The sequence below is a fragment of the Desmodus rotundus genome, chromosome 5 (genome assembly GCF_022682495.2).
Source record: "Desmodus rotundus isolate HL8 chromosome 5, HLdesRot8A.1, whole genome shotgun sequence".
Lineage (NCBI taxonomy): Eukaryota > Metazoa > Chordata > Mammalia > Chiroptera > Phyllostomidae > Desmodus > Desmodus rotundus.
Genome location: NC_071391.1, coordinates 149,197,232 through 149,214,602, shown reverse-complemented (window position 1 = coordinate 149,214,602; position 17,371 = coordinate 149,197,232).

The following is a 17,371-nucleotide window of genomic DNA, read 5'->3' as shown; positions in this document are numbered from 1 at the left end:
TTCTCTCCTTCTCTTCACCCCAAGGCCTCTGAAAATAAAAATCCCTTCCACTGCTGGGAGTGATTCAGCTCTGCCTTCTGCTTGAACATGTCTCCCCCTCAGTGAAGCAAGAGCTCAGCAGTTTAGCCAAACTGCCGCACACTCTCCAAGCTTGCCCCCCAAAATCCTCCACCCCATCACACATAGGGTCCTGAGTGAGAACAAGTTCTGCTAAAGCAAGTTTTGCTAACACTTATCTGAGACTTGAGATCTTTCTGGAGAGGCTGTCTGGGGGACACCCTCCTGGGCTGGGGCCAGCACGGTATGGGGCGGGGCAGGGGTTTCCTTGGATTCTGACTCACTTGTTCTCAGATCTTGCTGATGCCACTTCTGTTCCACGGAGATGTACCTCTGGGCCAGACAGCAGGCCGAGTCCATCCAAGGGGTGCAGAGTGCCCACACCCTCTCCGACAGCCCAGCAAAAATCTCTTGTCCAGGAGGCGAAAAGCTAGGGATTTTGCAAAATAAAGTCAAAGCAAACAAACACAGCAAAACTCATAGAAAGGAAGATGAGGGATGGTAAGGGAAGACACTGAGGTGGGCCTGGCGGGCTCTCCAGTGCTGGCCTGGCTTTGGCCTTCTCCTGGTCTCCACATGTCTGTTCCTGCCTGTAACACTGGGGCTCACAGACTCCATGCCTTCCTTATCAACACAGCTGTTGCCAACTGGGGCCTTACTAGGTCCTACCTTGAAACACCCAGCGCCCACCCCAAATCCTCCAAACTGTAGCAGAGAATATCTCTAAACGAAGATTCAGTTTTAATCATTTACATTGCTTTCTTTCATGAAGGCCATCCTCATGTCCCTTCCCTAACCCACCAACCTTTTAACATTGGCTTAAGGTGAAGTAGCTGTAAAATGAATATCTAACTAATAAATGTATCTGTACTTCTCAAAAAAAAAAAATTAAAAATGGAACTATGGCCCAGTGAGTCTACCTCTAGGTATATATACAAAGAAATTCAAAAGACTAATCTGAAAGAATATGTGCACTTCTATGTTCATTGCAGTGTTATTTATAGTAGCTAAGATACGGGAGCAACCCAAGTTCCGATCAACAGTGAATGGATAAAAAGATGTGGTACACATATACAATGGAATATTACTAGGCCATAAAAAGAATGAAATCTGACCATTTGCAGCAACATGGATAGACCTAGAGGGTATTGTGCTAAGTGAAATAAGTCAGACAGAGCAAGACAAATGCCATATATAGAATCTAAAGAGCAAAATAAATGAACAAAAAAATTTTTTAAAAGAGGCAGCTGCACGTCACTGAACTGGCTCGAGTCTGGGATTAGGGTGAGAGGACATAATTTTACCATGGGGACACAAGTCCCGTGCCTATTGTCCAGATCTCAGATGTTTCTGATTGTATTTATTGCTTTCGTTGGCTGCCCATCTCTCAGTCCTAAGGACCCTAGTCAGATAATACAGAGATTTCAAAATTTCTGACCATTGCAACCATATCAATAAATGCAGTTTTTAGTATCTTCCTTTGTTTTTCATTTTAGTTATTTTTTTCTTTTTTTAAAAATCTCTAGCAATCGCATCTATATCAATAAATTTTGATCCAACTGAGGTGCCCTCACCCTTGGTAGCAAACACTGCAACCGTCAAGATTTAGTCAGAAAAATGGAAATCACATTAGGTGTTTTTGGTACCAACGGATTTAGTACTGGAGATATTGTTTGAAGTGTTAAAAGGACTAGAGGACTAAAGTGGGGAGAGAGGGAGAGAGGTTCTAAAAATCAGAGATCAGGCACTGCAAAAAGTCACCACCATTGGTACTAGTCTGCTCGGGCTGCCGTAACAAAGTTAACAAAACTATCGCAGTCACCGAAGGGAGTGAGTGATCCTGGCAGCTGGACTCCGGTGATAGCGTGGCAAGGGTTAGAAGAGGGATTTGTTGGTGAGTGAAACTGTGGATGGCTCCAAGGTGGCTCGGTAGTGATCCTAACACAGGAGCCAGAGTGGCCCTTGATCTGCGCACCTCTTCTCTTCCCTCTCTACACTCCCTCCCACCGCGATCTCACCCGATCTCACGGATTTAAACGCCATGCATTTCCGTATACACCTCCAGCGCTGATATCCAACTCGTGTATAGTGTCTTCAGATTTGCATACCCCAAACTAGGCTTAATTTCTCTTCTATCTTTTCAGAAATGTTTCTGCTCTAATATCCCCCCATCACAGTGTTAATAAATCGCTCAGGCCAAAAAAAAAAAAAAATATTGTCATTATCCTTGACCTCTCTCTTTGTCTCACATGTCACCTGCACTCCATCAGCCGTGACATTAGCTCTACCTTCAAAATAGAAGGTAAATTCAACCACTGTCACTCTCCCCATCACTACCACTCTGGCTCTTGCCGCCCCCTATCTCACCTAGACCACTGCTGTATCCCCCGGTCTGGTTTGCTTAAACCTATATTTGAGCCAGTGTTGTCTACTCCCTGCAAAGCAACAGGGTCGTTCTTTTAACACTTAAGTCAGATCATGTCTGGCATCTGTCCACTTCCTGCTCCTTAATGGATGGAATGTACTCCACCACTCACCATTCACATCAGGCTAAACCAAGGAACCACACAATCCAAACACTCCAGAACAGAAGCCTACACATTCAGGGGGGTTGACAGATCTCTTTGGGCTTTGTATTTGATGCTCAGCCTTTTCAAATGATACTTCTTGGCCTGTCACCCTCACCTTAGCCCCACATCTCCCTTGCACAAGTGTCTCAACAAAAATCCCTGAAGTGAGTGGGTCATAATCCTTCAAATTTCTTGCTTCCCACTTTTCCTCATTCTCCAAGTAGTAACAGAAAGAATATGGGTTTGGGAATTAGCCGGACAATCTCTCAAAGTCTCATATCTTTCTTTCATAAATAGCATGGACTCAATACCTACTTATCATGGTTTTATGAGATTAAATGGGATAAAATACACAAAATGCCTGGCTATGGTCAGTTTTCACTAAATGTTTCCTTTTCTACTTCCTTCTCCCCAAATCTGCTTACTTTCAGTTTCTTCATTTTTTATTCTGTTTTATTCTTAGATCACGGGTCACCTTGGTACACACCCCGCCCCAGGAGACCTGCCAAGATAAAATGGAAATTGAAGGAGGTTGCCAAGTTGTTGCTGCACTCGCGAACTCGACTTCTAATCACAAGAAGTCAAACTGGCAGGTTAAAGCAGCGCATCATGCCACTTGAGACTCACCTAATTCTTTGGCTTCGCCTAAGTTGAGGAGACCAGGTTTTCCTTCCCTACCTGTCCAGCCTGAATTATCATTTAAGAGTGACCAGTTTTTTACTGTTGCCAAAAGTAATAAGATCTCAGAAACATAAGGGCTTAGGGAGGAGAATTCAGTGTGGAGCTGATTCAATTTGATAGGATACTCAGATCTCAGTTTCTGCGCAGAAAGTCTATTTTGTTGAAATATGAGTGCATTTGGCTCCCATCATATTTTTATTTATGCCGTATAGCTTAGTATTACATGTGTATAAATAAAATAGGCTGACCTTTTAAAAGAAACCTGTTCTTAAAATGTGCCCCCCATTGCATGAGAGGAAAGGGAGAGCAGTGCATAAACTTTTGTAAGGGAGTGAAGACCCCTGAAACAATGAGGTTCCTGGAGATGATTTTATGTAGGAAAATATGCTCATAAATACAACTAGCAAACTGCTGGCAAGTGTGGCCCGGCTCCAGCAGAACCTGATCACACCTGCAAAATGCTGTCAGGAAGCTGATACGGATTAGACAGACCATCTATCATTTAGTAGCTGTTTTCTTGGTTTATAATCTGTTCCCACAAGTGATTTATCCCTGATTTAATGATACAATAAATTGGTGTTTGGAGTTTTCTCTTATGTTTTAGTTTTTTTTAATAATATTTTTTATTTTTCAGTTACAGTTGGCATACAATATTATATTACTTTCAGGTATATGTTTGGAGTTTTCAAAAACATCATTTTCTGTTTTATTTATAAAGAAGCAGTAGCTCAGGCTCAGCTCTGTGCCCTTGGCATCGCTGTTGCATGGAGCTGAGGCTATCAAACCTTGACCCATCTCTTTCTGGAGGCACAGCTCAGGAGGGAGCTGAATCTCCAAGAAAGGTGAGTGACTGTCCAGCTTCCCGGGGGCCACCCCCCCCCACCAGGTGAAGTCTGTGGTATAGAGAAGTGACACAGAGCTCCTATTAAAACTGATGACCTACAGACATCTTCCCTGCAACAACCCAACTGACTCATACAAATGAGTCCAACCAAGAGAGCAGAAATGAATGAGCGAACTTAGGTGACTTCATCATTCAGCCCGGGTGGCGTCTAATTGCTGTATAAGCGCAAATTAATCAGGCAGTTTATTTGCCATGTTTATAGTCAATTGCGGCAGGGACAGAGAGCAGCCACCACAGATACTAAAAGGAACCTGTCTTCACTCATAGGGAACTTGGCTTCATTTTCTTTTATTTAAAAGGTGAACTGGAGCAGGTAAAGACCACATTCACTATACTACTGCAATAGTGTGTGTTTTTTTGCATGTGTAATGAATAATTCTGCAACATTCTTTTCACAGCACCAGCTGGTTTCCAGACAAGTTTACAACACACCTTATGACAAGGTCTGTGCAGGTAGTTTAAAAAAAAAAAAAAAAGCAAAGCATGCCAGGTATATTGGTGAAAAAAAAAATAGGTAGTAGTGGGGACCGTGACAAATTGCACAGATTGGATGGCACAGGTCTTGAGTAAAGGGAGTAGCTGCCACTTGGCTCCCGTTATTATCGTCATTTGGAAATGCAGGTTTCAAGAGTAGATGAGAATCTGAATTTGTGTTATTTTTCATTTGTTGTAAACACTAGTTTAAACCAGCAAAATACTTCTGAGTCTCCTTGGTTTGCAACCTGATTCAGCCAATCACTCTGACCTTGCTGAGACCCCTGATGTTGGGGAGCAGGTGAGGTCCCTGATCGGTCACTGACATGGTGATCGAAAGAGGAAAGGGTATGAGAGGAAGACTATGAGTTCAGATTAGGGCCATCCTGTCTGAGAGAGGAAATCAGGGACCTGAGGATGTTCTCCTGGGGAATACACCAATACTTAGAAGGCAAAATGAGGAGGAAGAGGAGAGACTGAGCATTAACAACCCAGGAAGTGGGAGGAAAACCAGGACGGGAAAATCACAAACACCAAGAGAGAAAAGGGAGTTAAGGTAGTCAGGAGGCTAAATCCTTTACTTGGTGTCTTAGTCAGTTTGGGATTCTGTAACAAAAATACCATGGTATTGGTGGCTTAAACAACAGAAATATATCTCTCACACTTCTGGAGACTGGGGAGTCCAAGATCAAGGTGCCAGCCAGTTCACTTCCTGTCAAGAACCGTCTTCTTGGTTATGAATTATAAAGGTAAGCACACTTTTTTATTCCTGAGTTTTAGCTATTAAATATGATGCTTGCTGTATTATTTTAAAAACATTACTTGTTAAGAGAGAAGTTTCTTTTATTCTCAGTTAAGAGGGGTTTTTTTGTCATGAATGAGGATTGACATTTCTCAAATGCTTTTTAAGCACCTATTTAAATCATCATATAGCATTTCCTTTAATCTGTTAATGTGAAGAATTATACGAATAGATTTTCTGAATGTTGAACCACCCTTACATTTCTGGAATAATCCCTCTTATTGTGATGTATGCTATTTATAAATATTTATTATGCAAACAATTTATCTGAGGTTTTTGTATCTATACTTACTAGTTGAATATAATTTTGATGCCAAGGTTATTCTGGTCTCATTAAGTGAGCTCTGTAGCTTTCCATGTTAAAGTATGTTCATGAGCTAGAAATCATATGTCCCTTGAAGGTTCAGTAAAACCTACCTGTAATAAATCTTCCCTTACCTGGGTGGGACAATTTTTAACTAGCAATTTATTTTAATAATGGTCATTACTAGTGTATAGACTTGTTATTACAATCAATGTACCTTTTTAATCCCTCTGAGTCTCAGTTTTATCATCTGTACCCACTCCTAAAGTTTATTATTATGTATTTATTCAATCTTCTTTCCTCTTGAGACAATTTGGTTTATTATACTTTTAGAAAAAAATGGTTTTCATATTTATTGCCATATAGATTTTTTGTTATTTGTCATATTGCTTTTCTACCTGTAATTATGTCTCTTTCTTGTCAAAAAATTGCATCTTTCACTTACCCACAATCGCTCTTGCCTAAGGTTTGTTTAGTTTTTCTCTAAAAAAAACCCTACGTTTTAGTATGTCGAGCCTATCTAAATTATTTTTCTTTTCATAATTCACTACTTCCTTTCTTTCTTATGTCCTTACTTCTATGTCCACACAAGGACTTGTACACAAAGATTAGTAGTAGCTTTATCTGTAGAGCCAAAATCTGGAAACAATCCATCAACAAGTGAGTGAATGACAATGTTCATATATGCAGCTCATTAATTCAATGGAATACTACTCAGTAAAAAAAAAAAGTATTGATACACACAGCCATAACTCAAAAACATGAGCTACACCTCATAAACATCATGCTGAGTGGAAAAAATATACACACTTTATAATTATATTCATGTGGAATTTTGGAAAAGACCAACTAATCAATAGTGTCAAAAACACCTCAGCAGTTGTCTGATGTTGAAATGAGGGTGAGTTCATTATTGACTGGAAAAGGGCACAATTTCCACATGATGGAAATACTACACACTACAAAATATACTGAAGTCTGTCTGAAAAAAGTCCAGCCATTTTTAATACAACAAGAATAGTTTGCGCAACATCGATATAATTTGGTGGTCAAAGGGAGTGGACTGGAATGCACATGTGTGAACAATGATGACTTCACTGTACTAGTCACTAGGGGTGGTAGATGCCATTGAGTGAGCATGTGTACTGTGTGGCCGTCGCATTCAAAATGACTGAGCAAGTGGAGCAACGAATCTGAATCTAATTTTGCATTAAGCTTGAACATTTCTTTGTGGAAACTATTCAAATGATTCAGAAGGGCTGCAGTTATGGGCACTGGTGATTGGCAGCTTCATCACAGCTCATGCATCACATCTCATGCAGAGTGTTTTGGCAAAACATCAAATCATCCAGGTGACTCAGCCCCACTACAGCCCAGATTTGGTGCCCTGTGACTTCCAGCTTTTCCCAAAAGTAAAATCACCTTTGAAAAGGAAGAGATTTCAGACCATCTGTGAGATTCGGAGAAATACAATGGAGCAGCTGATGGCAACTGGGAGAACTGTGTGAGGTCCCAAGGTGCTTACTTTGAAGGCGACTGAGGTGTCATTGTCCTATGTACAATGTATCTTGTATCTTGTATTTTCTTCAGTAAAAGTCTCTATTTTTCATATTACATGGCTGGATACCTTCTAGACAGACCTTGTATGCGCTATATGTGTTTTGGTGGTATTGTAGTTACATAAATGTATAAATTTTTAAAACTTATCAAATTGTAATTAAAATTTTACTGTGCACAAATTGTACCTTCTTAAGCTTATTATTTAAAAATACTATGGGAGAGACTTCCAGCCAAGATGGAGGCATAGGTAGATAGACTTTGCCTCCTCGCACAACCAAAAGAAGGACAACAACAAATTTCAAAACAAAAAACGACCAGAACTGCCAGAAAATCAAACTGTATGGAAGTCTAACAGCCAAGGAGTTAAAGAAGAAACATTCCTCCAGACTGGTAGGAGGGGCGGAGGTGGGCAGCCAGGATGGAGAGGACTCACAGCCAGGTGGTGGCTAGAGGACTGGGAGGTCCCACATTTGCATGAGGATAAATTGGGAGGAAGACAGACTGCGCAACCTAGGGTTCCAGTGCGGGGAAATAAAGCCTCAAAACCTCTGACTAAAAAATCTGGGCTGGGGGGGGGGCGGTTGCAGTGGCGGGAGAAACTCCCAGCCTCACAGGAGAGTTCATTGTAGAGACCCATGGGGTCCTAAAATGTCCACAAACCCACCCACCTGGAGAATCAGCACCAGAAGGGCCCACTCTGCTTGAGGGTCCCTGCAGCAGAGGAAGTGACGGAAAGCTGGCTGAGAGCCAAGCAAGCAGCATTGTTCCTTCTTGCTGCATGTGGACTCCTCCCCCATATACAGCACCACAATTAAGTGACATAGGTTACCCCGCTCTGGTGAATACCTAAGTCTCCACCCCTTACTAAGTAACAGGTGCACCAAGACAAAAAATATGGCCCTTCCCTGGCTGGTGTAGCTCAGTGGATTGAGCGTGGGCTGTGAACCAAAGGGTCACTGGTTCGATTCCCAGTCAGGGCACACGCCTAGGTTGCAGGCCAGGTCCCTGGTGGGGGCCAAATGAGAGGCAAACACATATTGATGTTTCCTTCCCTCTCTTTCTCTTTCCCTTCCCCTCTCTCTAAAAAAAAAATTTTTAAAGCTACTCTTTATTAAAAAAAAAATATGGCCCTAATTAAAGGTTAGATCGAAACTCCAGAAAAAATACAACTAAGTGATTAAGAGATAACCAACCTATCAGATACAGATTTCAAAACACTGGTAATCAGGATGCTCACAGAAATAGTTGAGTATGGTCGCAAAATAGAGGAAAAAGTGAAGGCTATACAAAGTGAAATAAAGAGAAATATACAGGGAACCAACAGTGAAGGGAAGGAAATTGGGACTGAAATCAACGGTTTGGAGTAGAAGGAAGAAATTAACCTTCAACTGGGACAGAATGAAGAAACAATAATTTTTTAAAAATGAGGAGAGGCTTAGGAACCTCTGGGACACCTTATACTGTTTCAATATCTGAATCATAGGGGTGCCAGAAGGAGAAGAGGAAGAACAAGAAATGGAAAACTTATTTGAAAACATAATGAAGGAGAACTTTCCTAATATAGCAATAGAAATAGAATTCCAGGAAGTCCAGAAAGCTCAGAGAGTCCCAAAGAAGTTGGACCCAAGGAAGCACACACCAAGACACATCATAATTACATTACCCAAGATTAAAGGTAAGGAAAGAATCTTATAAGCAGCAAGAGAAAAGGAGATAGTTACCTACGAAGGAGTTCCCATAAGACTATAGGCTGATTTCTCAAAAGGAACCTTGTAGGCAAGAAGGGGTTGGAAAGTATTGGAAGTCATGAAAGACAAGGACCTACATCCAAGATTACTCTATCCAGCAAAGCTTTCATTCAGAATGGAAGGGCAGATAAAGTGCTTCCCAGATAAGGTCAAGTAAAGGAGTTCATCATCAGCAAACCCTTATCATATGAAATGTTAAAGGGATTTATCTAAGAAAAAGAAGATCAAAAATATGAACAGTAAAATGACAACAAACCCACAACTATCAACAATGGAACCTAAGAAAACAAAAATGAACTAAGCAAACAACTAGACCAGGAACAGAATAACAGAAACAGAGATCACAGGAGGGTTATCAGTGGGGAGGGGGCAGGGGAGAATGGGGGAAAAGGTACAGAGAATAAAAAGCATAAATGGTAGGTACAAAATAGACAGGGAGAGGTTAAGAATAGTATGGGAAATGGAGAAATGGAGAACCCAAAGAACTTATATGTATGACCCATGGACATGAACTAAGGTGGGGGGAGTGGTGGCACTGGGTAGAGGGGAATAAAGGGGGGGGGATGGGTAACTGTAATAGCATAATCAATAAAATACGTAAAAATTTTTTTCTAAAGACTACAAGATATCACTTCTAAGCCATTGGAATAGTTAATATCGAAGACTGAAAATGCACATTTTGTGAGGATGTGAAACAGTTAAAACTCTCGTACATTGTTACGTGAGTGTAAAATGGTAACCACTTTGGACAGCTCTTTGGCAGTTTCTGATAACGATAAACATATAGCTACCCTATTATCTAGAAATTCTATTTCTATGTATACACCTAAGAGAAATGCAGACATATGTCCACAAAAAATTATTTTCCACAAATGTCCACAGCAGCTCTCTTCACAGTAGCTAAAAGTGAAAACAACCCAAATGTCCGTCAACAAGTGGAAAGAGAGTAATAAATTGTGGTATAGTCAAAGCATGAAATACTACTGATTAAAAAAAAATAATGCATTACTGATGCCCACAAGGTCATGGATGAATCTGTACATGTGTCTATGTCATGTGTGGATCTGTGTTAGCAGGTGCAACTGGCCGGTCCCATGTGCAACAGCTAGAATACCAGCTTTCTATTTCTACCAGTCTCTCTTAAGTTGTAGTATCTGTTGTCTGTGAGCTGTTTCGGGATGGATTGTGAAATCATTCTGGTATTTCCTCTTGCTGGAAATACACTACTCTGTCCCCCGACTTGGGAAGCTTTGAACACCACGGTGGCAGTCACTTATGTATCGAGGTAGATGACCTCTCGGCCAGACCTTATCCGGAAAACCCCTTCCTCCTTTCGTGCATGAACTCTTCCTTGATTTCACTTCTCTTCATTTTTCCTCACCTGGGAGGCTGAGAACAGGGAGTGGCCTAGAGCAAAGGAATCAAAAGGCCTCTCTGCCTGTTTTTGGTGTCAACAATATTAGCCCGGTGTGAAGGCAACTGGCCAGCTAGCTCAGCAAGTATTTAATGGAAAACAAAACAAAACAAAATAATAATGCAGTGTTTTTGCTTGATGTTTTTCCTCTGTGTCGCTCCCAGGGGAGCCCGTGTGGCCACAGTGACTAATCTTGCAGGTCTCTGGGAGGTTACACAAGGTCAGCTCAGTTGCGTAAACAGCTGACAGAGGAATTCTCACTTTCATAACAATACAGGCACCACGAGGACAAAAATGGCATGACAAGCATCGAACAGCAATCCGACCTTCCCCAAGTGCTTTCTTCTCTTCCAGGAGACATCAGCTTTAGCAGCCTGTTGCCCATTCAAAAGGATCGATTCGTTAGCAAATCAGCCACTCATTACTAAATTGGATCGTCAAAAGAAAGATTCAGAGAATCAATGAGCTGTCCTAGGAAGTAGATTTGCTTTGCACAAAATATGGGCTCTGTTTCTAGCAGGAAAGACCAACTTCATGGAAAGAAGCCCGAGGGAAATTAGCACAGATTTCCCTTTATTAGAACTCTTGGTTCCAGAGCCATTTGCTCTCTGTCTAAACTTTAGATGTTTGTTTGCTGGAGAAAACCTCCAGTGAGCTACAAAGAGCCCTTAAATCACTATTCACTCCGGGTTACACATTCCTTTTTTTCCCTTTATGGTTATAACATTCTAAGCAGATAAGCCAGTAAGTTACTTAGTACAGAGATAAGCGGGAGGGGCTGGAGGCCTGGCAAAGTTTTAGACTCTCAGTAAAGGGTATGAAACAACTGATAACTTGTAGAATAGAGACACAGGCTGCAAGAGCACAAACCACCCTACCCACTGTTCTGTCAGATGCAGCCTTGATCAGATACCTCAGAAGGAGAAGTTCTGCTGTTTACATCTGTGGCGGGCAGATTGGACCCAGTCTGCTATAGACATTAGATCCACACAGGGTGAGTTGAGGAAAATGTTCGTGAACTTGCATATCCTGGGGGGAATTCCTTCCAAACTTTGTCTTGTGTTGACACCTAGAATTTGGAGTTGAGTTCAAAGCTGATGAGTATAGGTTTAGCTTGAAACCAAGCGAACCTTTGATTATGGATCTTCACAGATTTATGGATAAGAGAAAGAGAAGAGCAAAGAGTCAAGGAAGCAGAGGTGCGTTGAGGGAGTTGTGAAGCAACCTGTCAAATCAACAGCAGCTAGTGAGCCCTGTGTGACCACACAACGCTTTGTGCTAAAATGATACACGAGTGAGACATGGCTCTGGACCACAGAGGGCACAAGACATAAACCCATAAAATGACCAAGAAACCGTCCTAGGGAGCACACATTCTGGACCATGTTGTGTAGGACCACTGGGACCTGCACGAACAGCAAAGCAGCAAAGGGAGAGAGTCTGGCCTCTCACCAGGGGTGAGGGGTGCTTATAAGACAGAAGTGAGACTTGGTGAGGATGCCAAAGAAGAGTTTGGATTCCCTAAAAAAATAAATGGGGAAGGGAAGCCAGCCCTGGTTTGGGTGGAAAAGGAACAAAGTTTGCAGGAGGGAATTGAGTACAGAATATTCATGTGACAAGAAGAAAGTAAAGTAGAGAAAGGGAGGAGATGGGTGTTCATATTGATAAGAACTAGGCCATAAAGGGTCTTGTAAGTTGATGAGTTTGTTGGATTCTATGCTTTAGGAAACACAAAGCTGTGTTAGTAAGTCTGCAGTTCAGGGGCCTGGAGCGAGGACAACAAGGCGAATGAGGCTCTTGCAAAATGTAAGGGGGCACCAAGAAACTCAATAATCAAGATAAATAATACTCTCGTGTAGCACTTAAAAGACAAATTGATGTAAAAAGTCTATGATGGACAAAGTAACAAGTTTCTAAATAAAGACAGGATCAGTTACAGTGGCATGCTGAACCATATTAAAGCCTGCGACAAAAGCCAAACTAAAGTAATGCTGATTTTGTCCTCTTTTTGGAAATTCGTAAGATATTAGCAAAGTAAAGGTTTTGAAAAATACTGCAGAAAAGAACTCTATTTAACTTTGTTTAATCCTGCAGATCCCAAATGCTTTTAACCACACAACTTCTTTTCGAGCAGTATCTCATATCAGTGCAGATACACGGGTGTCCAACACACGGCCCGCAGGCCACACATGGCCCAGGAAGGCTATGAACGCGGCCCAACACAACATCTTACATTTACTTAAAACCTTTCTTTGGCTCCTAAGTTTTTGTTAGTGCTTGTGTATTTAATGTGTGGCCCAAGACAACTCTTCTTCTTCCAGGTGGCCCAGAGATGCTAAAAGGTTGGACACCCCTGCTAGAATATCTTTTAGGAAAGACTAATATAGTCTAACTTTTTTTTTTACTGATAAAGAAACCAAGGCATTGAAAGTCAGCAAGATTTTTCGAGTTAACAAAGAGCAAATCATTAAAAAATGTTGTAAATGTATATTTTCATCATGAAAAAGTATAATATAATGACCAGTTTTTAACCTTTCTTTAATTCTTTTTACATTAATGCATTGAGAACTTCCTTAAATATGATTGTATAAATTGTAAGGAATTAAGTAAAATCTGTGCGGACTCCAAGGTAAAATGGTACCCTTCGTCTCTACTTACCGTACTGGGAAATGAACACCCAAAACCCTGATCTCGCTACGAGATGAGCTGTAATATCCAGACAAAACCCAGAATTAGCTACCTGAGCCTCTACAGACAAAAGCAAAGTAGAAAGTTTTTGGACAAGAGTTGAAATCTGCAGCAAGGAACACGATATGTTTCCATGTTTTGTGCTTTCCTCTGAAGGTGGTAACTCGAACACAGGCCAATAAAAGGTGAACCACAGGGAAAATACAGCCAGAGCCTTGTGGTTACACCAAACAATCTCAGAAGGTCTGACATATATGCAAAAGTAGTTAAAGGAAAGAAAAGAGGGCAGAAAAAGGATTTGAAGAAATAGTGACCTTGAACTTCCAAAACTTGGTTAATGACTTAAATGTACAGATTTCATAGTTTCATAAGCCCTAAGCAGAATAAATTTGAAGAGAACTATTGCTAGAAACATCACGCTGAAACAGTTCAAAACCAAAGACCAAAGAAAATTATAAAATCATAATTTCTGAGAAAATGACACATTATGTTCAACAACTATTTGAAGGATCGCAACTCCTCCTCGGAAACCACGGAGGCAAGCATACAGTGAACATTTTTAAAGTACTGGCAAAAAAAAATTAATGGAGAATTTTGTGTCTTGCAAAATTGTCTTTCAAAAATGAAGGTGAAGTAAAGATACTTTCAAGTAATGGAAAGTACTAAGGTAAATTCATGCTAAGGGGATTCATGCCACCGCACGTGCACTGAAAGAAATGCTACAGTGAGTTCTAGACTGGAGGTAAATGGCACCACAGAAAACTCAGAGTGAATATAGAGATACCAACATAAAGCTATTTCTTCTCGTAATTTCTCTGTAACACTGTTAAACGACATTCAACCTGGTCTACGCCAGCCTCTCCTTGAACACCCCAGTGATGGGGAACTCACAGCCAGGTTTATTGTCTTCCCCAGGGTTAATCAAATCTTTCTCCCTTGAAGTCTACTTTTTATTTCCTTTTTGGCCCCTCTCTCCAGTCCCTGGGGTGCCCAGAGTTCTCATCCCAACCTGTTTCCCACCACCCTTTCGACACGTTTAGAGAGTGACCACCAGAGGGCACTCCAAGCACTGCTCAGTCTCACCTCTGCTTTCATTTCTTCGCTGTACACTGGGCATTGTGACGAGGGGTCCGATAGACAACTAATCCCTGCCAAGAGATACAGTCATACCCTGGTAATTGCTGGCTTTAGAACTGTCAAACCCTGTCCTTGTGGCATTTTGACGAGAGAAAAAAATGTTTCGGCACTTGGCGCTTGCTCCAGACTTGTCAGACTTGCTAGAAGTTGTGTGAGTCACGACGCCACCCCAGCGAGAGAAAAAGCTTCATCGCTTGGTACCTGTCGGTTTCGAGTTGTCACGAGTTCCAGAACAAATTAATGACGAGTACCACTGTATTTGTTATTTCAGGCCACTTGGTGCTTTGACCCAACGAGAGCAGATAGACATGAAGTAGAACTGCCAGGTTATATGGTAAGCCTGAACTTAACGTTTTCAGGAACTGCCAAACTGTTTTCCAGAGATACTGCCCCATTTTTTATTCCCACCAGTGATATACGAGGGTTCTGATTTCTACACATCCTTATTAGCCCTGGTCACCGTCTCTGTGATTATAGCTGTTCTGGTGGGTGCAACGTGGTCTCTCATTGAGGTTTTGCTTTACCTTTCCCTAACAATTAATGGTGTTGAGCATTTTTTATGTTTAAAAAAATTTTTTTTATTTATTTATTTTTAGAGGGGAGAAGGGAGGGAGAAAGAGGGAGAGAAACATCGATGTGTGGTTGTCTCTTGCACACCCCCAACCAGGGACCTGGACCACCCAGGTGTGTGCCCTGACTGGGAATCAAACAGGTGACCCTTTGGTTTGCAGGCCAGCACTCAACCCACGGAGCCACACCAGCCACGGCTCTTTATGTTGTTCTTGGACATTTGTGTATATTATCTGAAGAAATGTTTTCAAATCTTTTGTCCACTTTTAATTGGGTTGTCTATTATTGAGTTATAAGAGTTCTTTGGAAATTTTGTATATAAATTGCTTATCAGATACACTTGTAAATATTTCCTCACAGTCTGTGGGTTATCATTTTACTTTTCTTGGTGGTGTTCTTTGAAGTACAAAGTTTTCTATTTTAATAAAGACTAAATTGCCAATCATTCTTTTATTGCTTGTGCGTATGGTATTATATCTTAAGAAATCATTGCCTAACACAACATCGCAAAGATTTATTTCTCTGTTTGCTTCTACAAGTTTTATCATTTTAGTTCTTACATCTAGCTTTATGATTCACTCTGGGCTAATTTTAGTGTATTGTGTGAGTAGGGGCTCACATCCATTCTCCTGCATGTGACTAGCCAATTATCTCCATACAGGTTTGCTTAATGAATGAAAGTTTGATACGACTTGTGTTCAGAGATCACCAGGCATCTAGGTTTTTCCTGCTGTCTTATGGGCTAACAAGTAAAGAATCTATTAAACTGCCACAGGACAGAACAAATCTGCTTCGACCTGTCATATTTCTAAGGCTCTCAGAATGGAGCAGAGAGTGCATTAGAACTGTTGAGGAAGTGTAACGGCATTGCAGCCACATTATGCTCTGCTGATAATTCTCCTAGCACCTGTAAAGTGGGGAAAACAAATGCTTCATCAGCTGAATAGCAAAGACCAGGTAAGGATTATACAGAATCCACAAAGTTGGAAGGACTACTATATAAAGGGCTTCAGAGCTTGCTTTCAACTTTTAAATTTTTCTATCCCAAATTTTCAGTTTACTATCGTGAGAGTTTTGTCCATCTTGAAAACTCATGTCTAGTTTATAATGGACATAATGAGGGCCCAGTTAATGTGACTGCCTCTCGGAACCCTTCCCAGACTCCTCCACACACCTCTGTCCTCGGAATTCTAGCTTGCCTGGCTTTCTCAAATCCTCAATTCTGTCTTTTCAACTCAGGGAGGCCAGCAGCTCTGTTGGCATTTCCCTTCCCTGTGCTGTGTCTTGGAAACTTTCTCGGGTCCATAAATTGAGGAAACTGTGGGCTCACGTTTTTGTTTCCCTTCGGTCAGAAACCTTTGTCCCACACTGTCTATCGCTCAGGAGATGAGCACCGTTTCACTGATGTTTCCGGGGTCTCAGCTCTAAGTACAGTCCTGATTACTGCATCAGGACCAGCTGTGGACACCCCGAGTCACACATTTTGAGATGTCCTGTAGTTTATTTTCATTTGACTCAAAATTTTTTCTGATTTACCTTGTGACTTCTCTGACATACCAGTTATTTGAACGTGTGTGGACAATATCTACAGACAGGAGTATTGACATTTCATACAGTTACAAATTTGTTTCTCTGGCCTTTTTTCTCTGTAAGTTTTTGCCTCATACGTTTTGAAGCTCTGTGATTTGGTGCACAAAATTTAGTCTCCTTGAGAACTGGTTTTTTTCATCGTGACGTAATCAGTGTCTCTCTGTATCACTCACGGTCCTTACTCTAAAACCTACTTTGCCGGATATTAATATAGCCATCCCAGATTTTGAACTAATGTTTTCATAGTATGTATTTTTCCACCCACTTACCTTTAACCTGAGTCTGTATTCACAGCACACTTCTTGTGTATAGCATAAAGTTGGGTCTTGCTTTTTTATCGTCTGAAGACTTCTGCCTCTTAATTGCAATGCTTATAAATTACTGATATAATTGGGTTTACATTTACCACATCACTATTTTCCATTTTCCCCATCCTTTTCATGTTCATTTCTGCTGCTTTCCCTGCATTATTTGCAGATTGAGTAGTTTTTTGTAATTCTTCTTTTCCACTATTAGTTTATTATTTATATCTTTTTTAAATTGTTGCTCTAGAATTTATACAATATACATCTTAACATATTTTCACATTGAATTTTACATCTCTATAGCATGAGAATCTTACTTTAATGAATTAATGTGTTAATATACTAATGAATTAATTAATGAAACTCAATTCATCTTGTAGTTTTGCTTTCTAGTCGATGCTAAAAGAAAATGCATCCCTATAAGGAAGGATCCTTTTGTTTGGAGCCCCTGAGAAAAGGAGAACAAAGAGCGTGAAAGGGGAAACCCTGATGGATGCTCTCATCTCCCCATCGGCCTCCCCCTTGGCCTCCCCAAAACTGGACACAGCACACACTTCTCAGAACAAT